Source organism: Manacus candei, unplaced genomic scaffold (assembly GCF_025592945.1).
Source record: "Manacus candei isolate 608988 ecotype Guabito, Panama unplaced genomic scaffold, ASM2559294v1 h1tg000069l, whole genome shotgun sequence".
In the NCBI taxonomy this organism is placed as follows: Eukaryota; Metazoa; Chordata; class Aves; order Passeriformes; family Pipridae; genus Manacus; species Manacus candei.
Genome location: NW_026138117.1, coordinates 4220472 through 4237507, shown reverse-complemented (window position 1 = coordinate 4237507; position 17036 = coordinate 4220472). Strand labels below are relative to the sequence as shown.

At 40.9% G+C, this 17036-nt stretch overlaps 1 protein-coding gene across 3 annotated transcripts in view; it reads left to right on the top strand.

The window, feature by feature from the left end:
* AFF3 (ALF transcription elongation factor 3) overlaps positions 1–17036 on the top strand; it is a 333159-nt gene that overhangs the window by 10346 nt on the left and 305777 nt on the right. The window lies entirely within an intron of this gene.

Genomic DNA, 17036 nt, shown 5'->3' with positions numbered 1-17036 from the left:
TGAACGTGAAAGATTCTTATGTAAGAGTTTTACATTATGTAAATGTTAGTGTTATTGGCAATAGCCCATTATAAAGGAACACTTTATATTCAAAAAAGCATTTGCAAATAATGGGATAGATGTGGCAGTCTCCAGTCCTGACTTGGACAACTTTCTCTTTGAAGTCAATGGAAGTTTTGCCTGAATAAAAGTGGAAGGAATTAGCCCATTCATTATTATCTGAATTACATCAAGAGCTGACTGCTAAACAATAAAATCATGATTCATAACGTAACGGCTTCACTTAATTCTTTTGTAGTCTTAATATATCTCATTATATGGTACTTCTTTCCTCTCTGTGCAGTATTCAAATTAATAACAACCACCTTTACATAACTGATGGTTCGACATGTTTTGCTGTCTTAGCAAGATCAAAGGATTTTATATACCCTTTTTGGATAGATATCAAGAATGGGGTGATCAATCTCTTCTGTAACCATTAAGCACAGTGTAAATATCTCAGGGTACCCAATTAGACACAAGTGGTTTGCCAGATGCTGAGAGCATCACCAGTTGTCAGGAGGTTCCCAAATATGTGGGACAGTCCAGAATTTATTAGGGATTAGTGTTGGTTCGAGTTGTCACTCCACTGATTTGTGGTCATTCAGCTGTGCCCTGCCATAAGCAGCCTGCATGATATGTGGAGATAAGGTTTAAGTGACAGATTCTTTGTCTTCCCCTCCCCATCCCTGCTGGCACGTTTGGGTGGGAAGGAGGTAGGGATGGATGGACACTTGTGCTCCAGTTCCTTGCCTGTGACAAGAGAGGAATGTGGGACATAGTGAGTGAGATAGCAAAATTAGAAGAGCATAAGAGAAGCAGACTGAAGAGAACAGCCCAAGAAAAGGGACCCCCAAAAGGCTTTATTATGAAGCTGGAGTTAACCCCTCACCGAGAAGCCATCTGCAGCCTTCAGGCTTTAAGAATTCTTTTTATCTAGAGATGTAATTGAAACAAGATGTGTAACAGCTGCAAGATGTCAGGTTTGTCAAAGTAACTAGAAAAATGAGTTCTAGGACACACACACACACAGAGCAAAGTAACATATAGCTGAAAAAAAAGAAAAGTAATAAATTGTTATATGGGTTAAAAGGAGGAAGAAAAATAGTCAATTAATGAAAGTTGCAGTTAATTCTGGAGCATTGATGCTTTGAAAATAAATTACAATGAAGATTTCCCAGAAGAGTCAACATCCTAACTCTTTACCCCAATAGAAATAATAATGAAACTCCTCATGTTCCCATCATAACTGTATTTCATTGATGGGTTGGAATGGCTAGTGCTCTGCACTGACTCCGTAATAGAGTGGCAGCTGTGTTATTTTACCCTACTGCCTGTTGCTGTTGTTATTCAGGTGCATTACCATTGCACTTTGCATCTACATAAGGACCCAGATTTGCTGTACTAAGAGATGTGGAGACTTGGGACACACAGCCAGTCGCGGGACCAAAAACTTTGCAGACAGTGACAGGCAAAGGAGAATTATGGATAAAGGCAAAACTGGTCAGCAAAAAAAGACTGGAGTATTTTAATAATCCAAATAGACAGTGGTTACAGCAAGCCACGAGCCTGACACTGCTTCCAAGTGCATGAGTGTAAGCATAATGGGAAAGCCAAGAACTTTCTTTTTAAGAACCTCAGAAGGATCAATGAAGTGATTTTGAGCGTGTTTATGAGGACTCCTCCCAAGTATGAGTGACAGCACAGGCATACCCTGAAGGGGTTAGCTGGAAACTTGGAGAGTGAATTGCCTTAATGGGTCAAGAGAAGACTGGCGTCAGCCTTTTTGTAATAATTTCTGGTACTGATGTTTCATAATGATGAGGATAGGCCACAAATGTCCTTCATGCTGAGGAAAGTGGGAACCAGTGAAGAACTGTGAAGAAAAGGGCCTCATTGTCAAAGCACCCTGCCTGGGATATGCTGCTTGCTGCGGCACCTCAGCTGGAGCTGGCTCTCATCTGTGAAATCCAGTTGTGCAAACGGAAGCATGTATAGCAGCAGAAAAATACCCTTAGCCAAAGAATTCAGTAGATAGGTAAGGTAAGTCTCAGTAACACATGCTGATAACTATTTGGTATTCTTTAAGGCTCTCAGCACCTCATCAGACTACATGTGGCACCAACGGGAACTAATTAAATATACCTATTACAGTACTACTATGGAATACTACTCCAGTTCTGCTGCTTTGGATCAGAGTGAGTCTTGGAGCCCACACCTGAATGCCAGTCAAATATACCTAATTCCCACTTTCAGAAATTACTTGGAAATGTACCTCTTATTGAAAGTCTTAAAGAAAATGGAATTCTGATTTTTTTAACAAATACGTAACTCAGGTATTTTCCTTTGCTCAATGCACATTCACATGCAAAAACAGCTAATAAAATTACAGTTTTGCTTATACTGTACTTTGGTTGGCGGCAGAAAAGTCATCTATTAAAGCTGAAGTCATCATAACATTAGGCACTAATGTATCTGCTGGTTGGTAGAGAAGCAGGCTGGCTCTGTTGAAATGCTGCTAGTTCGCCCTCATCCGCTCACAGTTGTCTCTGGAGGATTGGAAAGTATAAACAAGTTTTCTAACAATACATGCTAAGAGTATGCTAAAGTAGCTGCATTTACTTTATCCCAGAAGTCTGTCTCTGTCTGCAGACAAGTACAGAACCAAAGTGAATCCAGAAGTTTGAATATGGTTCCCATATTTCCTCCAAGGAAGTCTCAGGAGAAAAGGTGATTGTGTGCGCTCACAGATGTCCTGTGTATGTGCAGTAAATCCAGCATTTTCTGAATATGCTGCTGGCCTTGCTGCACCTGGTAATAAACCCTGGCAATAAATCAGGTGATCTGCACATGCATAATAATTCTGATGCACCTGAATGCCGGCATACAGGATGGACATGCTGTGCACAAACTGGCAGTTTTCCAGGTCTTCTGGATGTCAGGCTTCCACCGTGACTGGCTTGCCTGGGAGTCCTGGCAAAACTGCTGACATTCTCTTTTCATATCAGCATTTCTAGGGCATATCCAGGGGGAGCGGGACACATAGGGTACTAAAGCTTAAGCATCATTTTTTAGTGTGCCTGTACTCATTCAAGCAGTGATACTACCCTGAAAGTATAAACAACCCAACACCCATAAAGGTGCTCTTTCTGTTAACTTAGGCATTTTTTGCAAATTATACCTCTATTTCCTCACAAGTTCAAATCTGTTCTCCAGTTTCGTTACATGAAGATTTTGTGTGTGTCAGGTGAATGCTCTTACCACTTCAGGGCATCAGCATACTGAGTACCCTGTCAAGTGTCCATCAAAACATTTGATTTTGAAGGAGAGCTTTAGCTTAAGAGCTGTCAATGTGTGAGAACCTTCCTGAGGGCTGTGGAGGTCAGAATATCTCAAGCAGGGAGAGATTGGAGCCTGGTAGTCCCATGGTGCGATTGCATTTTGTTCTGCCGCCTCTGAGGATGGTCAGAAATAGTGAACTCCAGGCTACAGCAGAGGTACTAAAATGGGCCAGGGGTTACTCCCTGCCCTGTAGGCCCACTGACTTGGCACCAAATATCTTTCCGTGCTGGAAAATCATAGAATTATAGAATCATAGAAAGGTTTGGATTGGAATTGACCGTAAAGATCATTTTGTTCCAACACACCTACCAGGGCAGGGATATTATTCACTAGGTCAGGTTGCTCAGGGCCCCATCCAATGTGGCCTTGAACACTTGTAGGGATGGGGCATCCACAGCTTCTCTGGGCATCCTGTTCCAGTGCTTCACAACCCTTTGATTAAAGAATTTCTTCATAACATCTAATCCAAACCTACCTTCTTTCAGTTTAAAACCATTGCCCCTTGTTCTGTCACTGTCTGCCCATATGAAAAGTCCTTCTCCCTCCTTTTTATAAGCTCCTTGAAGGTACTGGAAGGCCTCAGTGAGGTCTCCCTGGAGCCTTCTCTTCTCCAACAACCCCAGCTCTCTCAGCCTGTTTTCATAGGAGAGGTGCTCCATCCCTCTGATTATCTTCATGGCCTTCCTCTGGGCCCTCTCTAAGAGGTCCACATCTTTTGTGTGTTGAGAATTCCAGAGTGGATGCAGTGCTCCAGGTGGGGTCTCATGAGGGCAGAGTAGAGGCAGAGTATCACTTCCCTTGACCTGCTGGCCACTCCTCTTTTGATGCAGCGTGGGATGTGTTTGGGCCTTCTGGGCTGAGGGCACACACTATTGACTCATGTCTGACTTTTCATCCAGCAGAACCCCCAAGTCCTTGCCCGCAGGGCTGCTCTCAATGACTTCTTCTCCTAGTCTGTACTCATATCTGGGATTGCCCTGACCCAGATGCAGCACCTTGCATTTGGACTTATTGAACTTCATGAGGTTCTCTTGGGCCCACTTCTCAAGCTTTTCCAGGCCCCTCTTCATGGCATCCCGTCTTTCTGTTGTGTCAGCTGCACTGCTCAGCTTGTGTCATGTGCAAATTTGCTGACAGCGCACTCGATCTTACTTGACAGTGTCTTTGATGAAGATACTGAAGAGCATGGGTCCCAAGGCCGAGCCCTGAGGGACACCACTCACCCACCTCCACCTACCTCCACCTGCACATGGAGCCGTTGACCATAAGTCTCTGGCTATGTACATCCAACCAATTCCTTATCCACTGAATAGTCCATCCATGAAATCCATGTCTCTCCAATTTGGAGATAAGGATGTTATGTGGGACCATATCAAAGGCTTTACAGAAGTCTAGATAGATGACATCTCTCGGTCTTTCCATGTCGACCATTGCTGTAACTCCCTCATAGAAGGCTACCAGATTGGTCAGGTGTGGTTTGCCCTTAATAAACAATGTCAACTAAGTTTTACATTAGTAAGGTAAAACAAGGTAGCCATATGCAACTTGTGTATTATAAATGCTTCCTTGCCACTTGGTTATTGGAAACGCCAAGCATGTACACAAGGGTTTGATTTTATTTTGGTCCAAGTGGAAGCAGGAACAAACCTCATTGAGAAATGGAGGAAGAGAATCACAACAGAGACCGGAGTGGTGCTTCTTTATCGCCACCTCTGTATTCATTTGAGGGGGAAAGGACCTCAGTGCTGTAAGAGTAGGTGACTGATTTTGTAAAAACGAAATATCTCCTCCTTTACTTTCTCTTGAACCGCCTTTGCCATCATGATATGGGCTGCACAGAAATGAAGCAGGGGACTTTACTGGACTGTAAATCAACTGCACTTGTGTTTAAATAAGGACTATATTCAGAGCAAAGATGCTAGCTTGACTTAAATAAACCAGAAAGAACGTCAAATGATACTAGATACTATTGAGTTACAGTCTTGTGTCTCCTTAGGACTTTCTTACAGTGGTTTTCTGTGCCAATTAAGGACACTGCCTTTAAGCTAATTAGCAATTCTGAGAAAGTTGGAGGGAATTCATGTTTTTCTTCATCTGGGCGACATGCTTATCAAGTCAGCTACCTACAGTCTGATACAGCAGGCTGCCAAAAGACTTGTCACAATTTATGAAAAGGGTTTGTGGTGGAGAGAGAAAGTATAATGAAAACCACATCCACCAATTAAACACCTACATTTCCTTTTAGAGTCCAAACAATGGGCATCTTTCCTTTTGCAAAAGAGGTTTCTCAAATCAAAGCAACTCATAGAAGAAATATAAATTAGGAAGGAAGTTGTGAGTAGATCTTTAATGAGTCTCTGGCACAATGACATAGTAAGGCGTGACACATTCATGAATATGATATAGCAAAGATTTAGGTTTCAGCAATCAAGCAAAAGTAATGCAACCAAATATGGGATGTGTTCAGGTCAAGGTTTTGGTACCTGTAGTATCAGTCTTTTCCTGATAGGAAAAGAGTACACGTCATGCTTTTCTTAGTGTGTGATACATAGTTTTAACACTCAAAAAGTAGTATCAGTTATATTTTTACTCAAGTGAACAGAAACTGACCTTCTCATAATGATAAAAAGAGGATCTTTGAAAATAACTGTGGACTTTTTAAGCAGAGGATGAAGTAGAGCCTGGATATGACATGTTCAGTGGCATTGCAGGTAGAGACATAACAAAAGGAACTTGGAGAGCTATTTTCTCTGAAGAAAATCTCTGTTATAAAAAAAACATTACAAGGACACAGAAGAGCAGAGCAGAGAAAGGGTGTCAAAATTAATTTGCATAATTTTACTGACAAGACATCATACAGTTCATATGGACTGGATGCATTGAAAGGCATTACAAAAATACAGTGGGTAATGATAAAAACAAATTATATTATTATTTTTATCAGTGGGTTTGTATTTACCTCAAGTAATGGTCTGTGATACTTGGCACCAGTTGCTCTGAACATTGTGTCAGTGGGTCTGTAAGCAGTTCAGCTGTGTTCACAGAGAAAAACATCTGAGTTGATCAGCTTTGTCCATAGTTGTGTTTTTTCAGATGGAAAGAGTAACTATTTTGGGCTCAGCGTCATGTGAGTACAGCTATGCTGCTTCTAAACCAGAGCCTATAGGGCTGCATGGTGCTATATGTGAAAGTCCTGCTCTGGTTTCTGTTAACTTGGGGATCTCTGCCTGCCTGGGCTGTGTACCTATGCCCAAAGTTTCCCAGAGGATGTAAGCCACCCCTTTTTTGTGGGCATGGGCCACAAAAGGAGAGAGGTGAGCCAGGCTTATTTGTGAGACTGTGTTTCCTAAAGAGGATACAAAGTCAGTAGATTGCACATTGTACAGTACTTCATAGAGTGATGCATCTTAACCTGAAGTCTGTAATTTAAGGTGTGTGATTACTGGGAAATGCAGTCAGTTTAAGCAAGAGACATTGCTTGTGGGGAGTACAAACCAAGGGAGCACAGAAGAATCTTAGGTCTTCAGTAAAAAGAAAAAGCAAGCAGTTCTGGAAGATCAAAGTACATCAAGAAATCCACAAAGTATGCTTGTTAGCAGGCTGGAGACATACCTAGGTGGGAAGCTGAATGCAGTGCTAGCATACTATGGCCTGTCTCTCCAAACCACTAAAAATCACTTTCATTATATGTGTCATTTAATATGCTTAACAACTGACACATCAGCCAGAAATTCCTCTGTTATTTGGAGACTGGATTTTGATTTTGTTCATTGAACCAAGCAGTGTAAGTTTATGCCAGGAGATTAATTTAGCTAGTGGTGTGCCACCAAAGCAGATCCTTACTTCAGTTTTACCTCTTTACGGAAGGTTCAACATAGTGGTTTATGTGCATATGTAGGGAAAATTAACATAGCAAACCACATGATCGAGAAACCCCACATGACCCAAACAGGCACCCAAGATGATGATGTTTTCTGGCAGAAACACATTTAGACTTAGATCCAGCTTTGCTACTACATGTGTCTAGAAGCAATTTGGGGATTAGCAGACTTACTAGCCTAATACATAAGAGTCTGGAAAAGTCCAAGATATGCTATGGCCACACACTGTCTGTGCTGCTTGCATGTCACACATTGGATAGCTTTGGGATGATACTACCCAGGGAAGTCAGGACTCCCCTTTTCCAGCTGAATGTTTCGACCGCTTTAGTCTTGGTCCCATGATCTCTCCATTCCCAGATCCATACTGGGTGGGTCAAGCTTCAGGGAGGGTGGTGAAGGAGGCTACAGAAGTAGCCTTTGACCTAAAGTCGAGCATGTTCCTTCAGACTGAATCTGTGGATGCGAACCCCATGCTGGGGAGATACTTGGATCTGGGCTTCCCATTTTTTATACTGGTGTTTTAACCGTTGGAATGTTGGCAAAACAGTGTGCTTGGCTGCGTCCTTTGGTTTTCTTCTCAAAGAGAGGTGTGCCCCTCTTGCCTGACCTAAAAACCCAAGAGGCCACTCATGCTGTGAGTCCTGCTTTCACAGTGAAGTCTAATCACAGCAAAAACAGTAAGTTCTCTCTGACATTTTCCTTTGACCAGTGTAGGGTTTAGCTCCCAATGTAGCCTCTGGATGTTGAGAAGCTGTCTGTTTTGGTGCCAGCTTCTCCTCAGTTTCCCTATGGGAAGCTTTGGCACCCCGTGCGGCACGGTGACATTCTCTTTGGGAGCTGGGTACCTAACTCTGCACCCAGCTGTGCAGCTCATCCCTGTACCCAAGTCTTTTAGAAGAAGGTTTAGATCTTAATGTCATTGCATTTATTAAGTTTATTGTTACCCCACCAGATTAACTGAAGCCAGCTGCTTCTCTCTAGCAAGGGCTGGTAAATGTTATTTCAGAGGAGACAGGAACATTTGTCCTATCTCTTAGTTTTTCAGTGAAAGCATGTTTGCCTGGAAAATATACCCAGTTTTTTTTGTTAATGCCAAGATGGTCTAAAAAGACTGAAGATAACTCTCATCTAATCTAATCTATTTAGAGTATTTCTGGAGAGCCCATTACTGGTGTCTGAGTGACAAATGAAGGTCTGGATTGCACCTGCCAGGTATGTGCCTGGAGAACAGGCATGTGCAGTACATAAGGGTAAAGGCATGCGTGTCCTCATGCTCTCATGCAGGAGCTATCCGCTATCCAGCATTTTCTGGTGAGACCTATAATAATTCCCAATAGACAGCAGGTCAGATTTCTGAAAGAATATCAGTAACTATGGGCTTGCCTATATGTGACCAAGTAAAATACTAGAGTATGTAAACTGAGTAGCCTGCTGTAGAGTCTGCAGGGTGCTGGCATTGATATGTGGAAAATTACACACATATGCGCAGTTATTTAACTGAATTTGCTTGTACAGATTTAAAATACAGCTAATGTAATACTGGGCATTTATTCTAAGAGTGAGAAGTACCACTGTAGGGTAGAGCAGTCAAAATTAACAGCTTCTATCCAAATTTTGAAGATAGCCTATATCCGTAATTGGCAACTTCTCTGATACTCCTCAACCTGGTGCAGGCACAAGCATGGTGCACAGATTTTGGCATTAGCAGATAATTTCTTTCCAGAAGGAAGATGGGACAAATAAGCATCCTGTTCTGTTCCTGTCAGCAGGAACATTTCTATCTGTTCCTCCTGCAGATGCTCATTCCTTAGGGCCACTCACACCAAACAACACCAAGCAAACAGTACAGGATTTCACACCTAAGGCTTCATCTGTGCCTTTGCAACCACTTCTAGGCTGTCCCAGTGAAGTCTCTGTCTGATCCAGCATGCTACTTCCTCTCTCTGTCTTTTACATGAGCTACATTGACCATGAAGAACTAGGACCAAGTCTAGGACTAGGTTGTGCTGGTGAGGTGCAGCCATAGGGGAAAGGGGGATACGGTGTACAGGAATGTGACAGTGGGAAATGAGGCCTGGCCACCTCATAACTGGCTCTGAGAGGCTGGCAACCTGCCCTCCTTAAGGGAGATGCTGACAACTCCTCAGAGCAATTGAGCTCAGCTCCTCTCCTGCTACCCCTGACCATGCAGGAATGGCATGGTTACAGAAAGGGGTTTATTCAGGGGAATGAGAAAATAAAAAAGGCTCCCCACACCCTTCAGTTTACTGTCAAGCATCACTCGTCTGACAACCAGAGAAAATGGGGGAGTGAAGGGGACTTCAGATTTCACACCTCATCTCTGTTCTGCTCGGGCTCAAGAGGGGGAAGAGAGGATGGCTGCCTGCAGAAGGTTAGTTGCCCCTCATGTCCCTCAGCTATTTGTTTCCAGCAAACACAAGAATTTCATGAGGATGACAGGAACTCAGTGGAGAATCTTGCCCATTGATGCTGTGCTGCAGTGGGCCCCTTGCCTCCCACCCACAATATTCAGTATTTTCTCATCAGTGAGAAGTAGGTAGGGAGCTGGGCAGCAGCAGAGCTTTGTGCTGTCAGAGGGCTTCTTAGTGCAGCAATCTTTTTTTGCTGGTTGTGTCTCGTCTCTCTGAGTGCGAAGAAAAATAGGGAATCTGCCTGTTAGCATGTGTCCTACCTAGACCCCAGCCTGCATTCAGGGACGTGGGTTATTTCTGGAACCGGGTACACTGCAACATGTATACATTAGCAAAATCAAGTCCTTATGCTGTTCAGGAAAATTTGGCTCTGAACTGAATAGCTAAAAAAGCTATCTGTCTGAGCTGCTTAGAATACTGTACAGCTTTTACCAGCTGAATAAAACCAATAGCATTTTTATGAACAGAAAGCTTTTGACAACAGTCTTTGAATTATGCGTGGCAAGAACTGTTCTCTTCATTTTTAACTTCTAACCCATGATGTATAGCGTAGTCCTCATTTGAGGATAAGAGGTTAGTATCTTATTGACTTGGCTTTAAATTGCATTTCACTGTATTAAAGAGCATCTGTTTTGGTTTGGTTTGGTTTGGGTTTTTTTTTGTACAGAGCAAGGTATACTGTAATGCAGGAAGTATTTGAGTTTCATGTAGCTGTAAGGCTAGACTTTGGAAAACAGTCAGCCTCAAAGCTAAGATGGTATTTAGTAAAAACATCCCAGAAAATTATGACTTTACAATTACCTTATTGGTAGTTTGATTTTAATGTAGTTTTGCTGATAGCTACCTTTGTGCTTAAGGATTGTAAATTAATTAGACATACTGCTTCATCTACTCAGGAGGCAGGAGAAGAGCTGAGCTAATAGCTATGGGAGTGCTGTACCAATTTGAGATTGAGGCTAAAATGATATGATGGAGGGAGAGGTTAGTCCTCTCCCAAGGTTGTCACTCCTGGTCACATTTTAATGTGAATTTATTGGACTGAAAGAGGTTAAAGAGGTAATTCTGCACAAGAAGAGAGAAATTTCTAACATAAAATGGAACTCATCAATAGTCCTGGTGTCTGTGGGGAGTTGTCAGATTCCATAATATTAACCATGTAATTAACAGGATATATAAAGTGATGTGCTTTAAAATAATTTGTATTTCAGATGCCTTTCAATGTGCTAATAATACCTCTCTTTTTTCCTCCAGTTTCTTGGAATCACTGTATTCCTTTTTTTTTCCTTTCCTCTGTATAAAAACCCTTTGCATCTATCAGAGAGTTCTAACTAGTGCTCATTCCCAAGGGTGACTTAATGGACAAAGTATGGATAAATCCACATGACACATCCACTTTACAATATGGCACAGCTGGCATTCTCTGCTCAAGTTCAGCTCACAAATAAACCTGTAGGGAAACTGCATCGATGCAGAGTGCAGGGCAGTGCATATTGCCTCACTCTGTCCTGGAAATGACCTCTCATACAGGTGGTGGTGATGCACCTTTTGCATCACCCTTTTAGACGAGTCGGGGTGCTGGGGATCATTTGTGGAGTACTTTGCAAGAGGATGAATGCTCATTGGTGGTGTTTTTGTTGCTCTTCAAAACCTCATTTTTCTGTCTTTAATGATTGAGCTTTGAATACTTGTAGGGTCTGACTGACAGTTGCTAGAACTCAGTTATTATTATTATTATTATTCATCTAGATAGGAAAAAAAAGCAGCTTCCCTGAACAGTGGAATTGCCAAAACTACACCATACTTGTAACCCAGGAGCCCCACTGCATAAACTGTTTAACAGAGATGGCATCTTCCCTCATGCTCCTCTTCGGTGACCCAGATCTGGGATAGTTTCAGAGCTGTGCTTGAACTCAACAGGGCTTGTGTGCTGATGGACAGCTGACTGCCATCAGCTGGCACGGATAAGGACCAAGTTATTAGCACTGCGTAAACAGCTGCTCATTTTCAGTAGGACTTTTTTGAAACTTCTGTCAGATTTGGTTGAAACCGATTAGCAGGTTCAAAGTAACAGCCATGAAGAGAGAGTAGATGGCAAGGAGACACCACAGTCTGAAACTTTGCTTCCAAAGGAAGCCCTGCTGACCATGCAGTATATATCAATCTGTGAAACAAACATGGGTTAACAAGAAATTGAAAAAAAGAGATATGTATTTCTTGTTTCAAAACTGTATTTAATTGATAGACGGGAAAAAAGTAAGATTGAATATCTGGTGTAGAGCCCCAAACACATGCTTGCAAGAGATTTCCTGCTGGAGTAAATGAGTCTTTCAGAAGAGGTGAGGGGAGTGGCAGCTGGAGGAGTCCGTGAAGGGCAGTTGCTGTGCCTGTGCTGGACCTGGTGCAGCATCTTGCACCAGAAGAATCCTGATACCTCGTATTTACAGCTAAAATGATAAAAAACTACAAAAAGTTGAAGGGAAAAGGAAGGTGGAGCTTGGACCTCAGTCTGAGGCAGGCCACCTTTCCCAACACATATTCAGCAGCATGATGAGAACCAAGCCAAAGTCTATATCCACAAACCCTGCATGTGTAAATGTAACATCCTGGGTTTACAGGCTGACTTGGTTGCTGAAGAGTCTAATGATTACCTTTTGCTGTGACTGAAGATGAAAATGCTTGGTCTAGTTGCAGGACATGGGCCTAAACCTATACCCAAGTATGAACATATGTGTCTGCACAGGATAGCTGAATGGTGTCAAGCAGGTTTTCTCTGCTGTAATAAGTAGCATATGGGAAAAAATTCCATTTCCATTATCATACTAGAAACATTTTTCTCTTATATCTGTAATACTTATAACTGATCAACATAATGTAATGTCATTCTAGGCATATTCTAGTTACTGCATGTATTTCTATCAAATATTGTCAAAGAGCAATATTTTGTAGTAATATTTACAGCTTATCAGAAATTGAAGCATTTTCTTCTCCTATGCCCTTACCATGCTATTGTGAAAATTCACTTATACAACCACTTCCAGCAACTGAACAATAAAATATTTCCAGTCACCCTACAAGTTCATTTTATAGTAATTTAAAACTGCCCGTTACAACCAATAACTTTGGTGCTGAAAACCACTACAGCAGTTATAAAGTCCTGGCGTATAACTTCTTATGGAAAGCAGTGGTTTTATCACAGCCATGAACACGCAAGTGACCTGAGGCATAAAATTACTGCTCAAAAAAAAAAGATCTTATCTCTGGAAAATGCTCAGATATCTACTTGCGACAATTACAACAATGATAATTTCGCATCTGTTAGGCAGACAGTTTTAATCTGTAAAAGGTTAAGTATTTGACAGTTACTTGTTCTTACATACAGATTAGCTGCTTGAAGGTTTAACCTTTAGATGTACTTAAACAACTACTGTTTAAAATTTATTGTGTAAAACCACCCAAATAAAAATGGTCTCATCACTTGGAACTCAGGAATATGGAAGATTCAGGAGGTTTTCCCCTCCCTTCTTACCAAATTGCTCAGCTGGCTTTGCTTCTTGCTTTGTGCCTGAAAATATTTACAAGCAATGCTGCTTTATTCAGCAGACACTGGTTCATAATTAGAGGATAAAAGGAGGATTCTGTGATTAAAAGTGTGGAATCGGTTATTTTGACTCAGTAAAGGAATCTGGTGAAGAACATGATTATTCCTGCACATTGAATTGTCCTGAAAAACTGGGTAGGGGAAGAAGGAAAGAGAGGATGAATCTTCACTTGGCCTTTGCACTTCCCTGGGAGTAGAGTCAGGGGAATTATTTATTTAGTAGCAGACAGATCTCCAGATTTCTGTAGGCTTTTATTAATATTTCCTAAGTATCGTAAAACCTGGGTTATTTTAAACCTCTCACATGGAGATGAATTAAATTTAAAGATAAATTTAAAATTATCATATGGAACTCAGATTTTGTTTTCATTTACACAGCTACAGTGTGTCAGTGGGAAGGGCTTTCTCATTTACAGAACCAAAGCTACCCAGTCCTCACTTTTTCCTTGAATAGTTATATCAGACTATCTCTGTCTTCCTTTCATGCTTCTCACAGTCATAAACTTCTTATTTTCATCAGAATTTGGGTCCCTATGTGGGACATTGCAGTGACAGTTTTTATGGAAAAGAACTACCTTGCCAAACAAGGTTTGCAACATTGGGCATAAATATATAATCGTATCAGTCACATAAGTGCTCTCTATCTGTGATTTTGGGGGGATATGGAAGAAGGAGACTAGGCCTTCTTGTGGAGAGTGCATCACTTTCCTCTTTTTTCCCCACATGATGTGGTGGTGTCTCGGAGTGCAGGGAAGGTGGATTACCTCTGCGGTTGGTGTGTGCAAAGGCTCACACTTCCTGCAGGGAGGGCAGTTCCTGTATGTGTTGGGTAAGTGTCTCATATAGGAAGCCGTTATGGTGGATACGCAGCTCATGGAGTGGAAGGAAGCCCCAGCACACACACTGGGCAGCAGCTGTGTTGCTCTACAGACCTGCTCCTCTCCTCTCGTCCTACTTACGCTCTCCTGTAGACCTTATTTTGGTTATCAGTACTTGTGGAGACTGGTCCTTGCCTGTGGAAAACCGCCAAAGGAACTGAGGAAGCTTTTTTTTTTTTTGCAGTGGCATTAACTATTGTGTTTTTATGCCCCACTTACCTTGCATCATTGTAAATGTGACTGCAGTAGGTCTGCCAGCCCCATAATACTGTGGACCATTTCAAACCCATTAAAGTCTAATGGATATCTAGTGACTTCAAGTGTGCTGTGTGCCAATTAGAGTATTTAAACTGTGCAATAAAAAGGAGTTAATAAAATCACCTTAGAACTTGAAAATATGATTGAAGGTAATGTACTGTTTTTTCTTCAGATGTTTGAACAATAAGATTGTTTTTAAAACAAAAGTGATCTGTCATTTTTTAAAGGCCAAGGAACATACAGAAATATGTCTTCTTTCCCTATTTTCTTAATATATTTTGCTGTATATTTAACAGCCTAGAGTTTTTTTTCCCTCACATTATAATGAACTCTTTCAAAACTGATAGCTGGTGGATTCATGTGCTTAAGCATAGGTTTTATTCCATATATAGAGCAAGAACTTCACTGAAGATACAGAATGCCACTGGCATGAATATTTGATAGTTGCACTTTTAAAGTTTTTCATCCTTCTTTCTCTCTCTGGGATTACCAAACCCATCTGTTTGGCCTCTAAATCTGTATACAGGTATCTAAATTAAAAAAAAACCCACAGCCACCTCTTAGGTGCAATTTCAGAATTTTATGATGAAAATGGAGAATGCTCACCTTATTTGTGAACTGCAAAGTAAGTAGAACAGTTGATTTTTTTTTTCTTTTGGGTCTCTGGTGACATGCAGTATATTATATTTCAGTTCAATGTAAGAGTTGCACTTTGTGGGGAGCTACAGGCCAGACACAGTGGTGTAAATTCGTAGAGCTCCATTGACTTCCAAGGAATTAGACCAGTTGGCTGATGGTTAGTTATGACTGTGGCCTACATCTTCATCAGAAATTATGAAATTCATACATTAGCTGTAGTTGTCAGGTGTGGAAGCTATTATTTAGGTTAATCGAATTAATTAAAATAAATATTTATGTTTAAAGCAAAACAGTTTATGTTCTAATAAGATAACAGACACATTTTACACATCCTTTTCTTTGCTGGATTTTCTTCCCTGCAGATAATGATCTTTCAATCTCTGTTCCATAAATATGCATGTCATGTTCAGGTTTCTATTTAATGCATGTGTGAGTAAGTACTGCTGAATTTGATTAACTTCATTAATGATAAATAATGAAGAACGCTATTTTAACTATTTTAGGACAAACACCTGGATAATGTTACTTGCTTGAGTAACCTTCTTCATCCTAATGGGATTGCACACAAGGGTAAAGTTACTCAGATATGTATGTATAGGTTCAATCTTTTATTATGTAGCAACCTTTAGAGCTTTTACTATCTGGCAAGCAATCATTTATATCCTTTTTAAAAAATATTTATGGCTTCCTTGACTAATTGCTTCTTACATGACTTAGAGCCTTTTGCATTGGTATCATTTGTTAAAATATATCCAGAAGCAGGCAGAGCAGAATCATTTTTCAACTTTTTAGTGTCATTTTTATAGACAAATAACACTTGTAAATGATGGATAATAGCCAGCAGAATGCTGTGTTGTATAAAATGAACATGAATTATATTTACTGGGAGATAGAAGGTTAACTTGGCTTTGAACTAATTGAGGAACCTCATGGTAAATGCAAAGTGGTGTGTGCACATTATAAACAAGACTTGAACTGGCTAAAAGGAGGATTTAGGTTAATTCAGTATTTAATTTATTTTTTTGCACACTACCTGGTGTTTTCTTTAGAAAATAAATCTCAAAAGCCCTATTGAATCCTAATGAGCTTGTGGAAGGTCCAGAAGGAGAGACAGAGGCAGCATGTTTAGTAAGATGGGATATTAATGTGTCAGAGTCTTGGGGATGGATCTTGTGCTCCTTCAAGTCCAGTGCAGGCTTGGTCACTTCCATTTGCAGTTTTGACTGGAACATTTGTTTCTTGTCTCGTAAAATACTGCTTACTTGGCCAGTATTTGAAAAAGTCATTACATTTTTTTGTGTTCTGCAGTTCATAGTTTACACTTGTGCTGTATTTTATGGCAGAAATCAAAATAACTGCCTTTTCTTTACCCAGGAAATATATGCAGTTGCATATTACAAATGTATGCAACTGAATAATTTTTAAAGGAGAGTACTTGACAGATGCCAGTTAGCATCAAGGGATACAAATGCTCAGTGCCAAGCGATGGCAGGATATACAAATCAATCTGGTACCAATTTTTTTTCTGCATAAACAGCACAAGACTGTGACCTAAATGGACCCTATGCACAGGAGGAATTCCAGTGATTTAAATGGAATTTTTCAGGTATTTTAAATGTGTGTGCTTATGTCCTCACAAAATGGGGGCTACGTGATGTAAAATCAGTTTGAGATTTCAGGTTCTGTAGAGAGCTGTGTAAATGTTCTTTCACTCACTGTAAAATTCCAGATAATAGGATCACTTACAGAGGCTGGATCCAATTTGTCAGTGCTGCCTTACACTTTTGGGGGACATTGCTGCAGAACAGATGTAGTCAACCTTTGGTCTGTCCACTGATTAGATACTCTTCATCTCCTTGGGGGTTTTTGCACCTTGCAACTTGCAGGCTGTTTGCTTACCTCATTTCATTGGCTTCTTTGGGTATGAGAATTGAGAAAGCTGTAGACCATCTAAACAGTTATGGTGGTC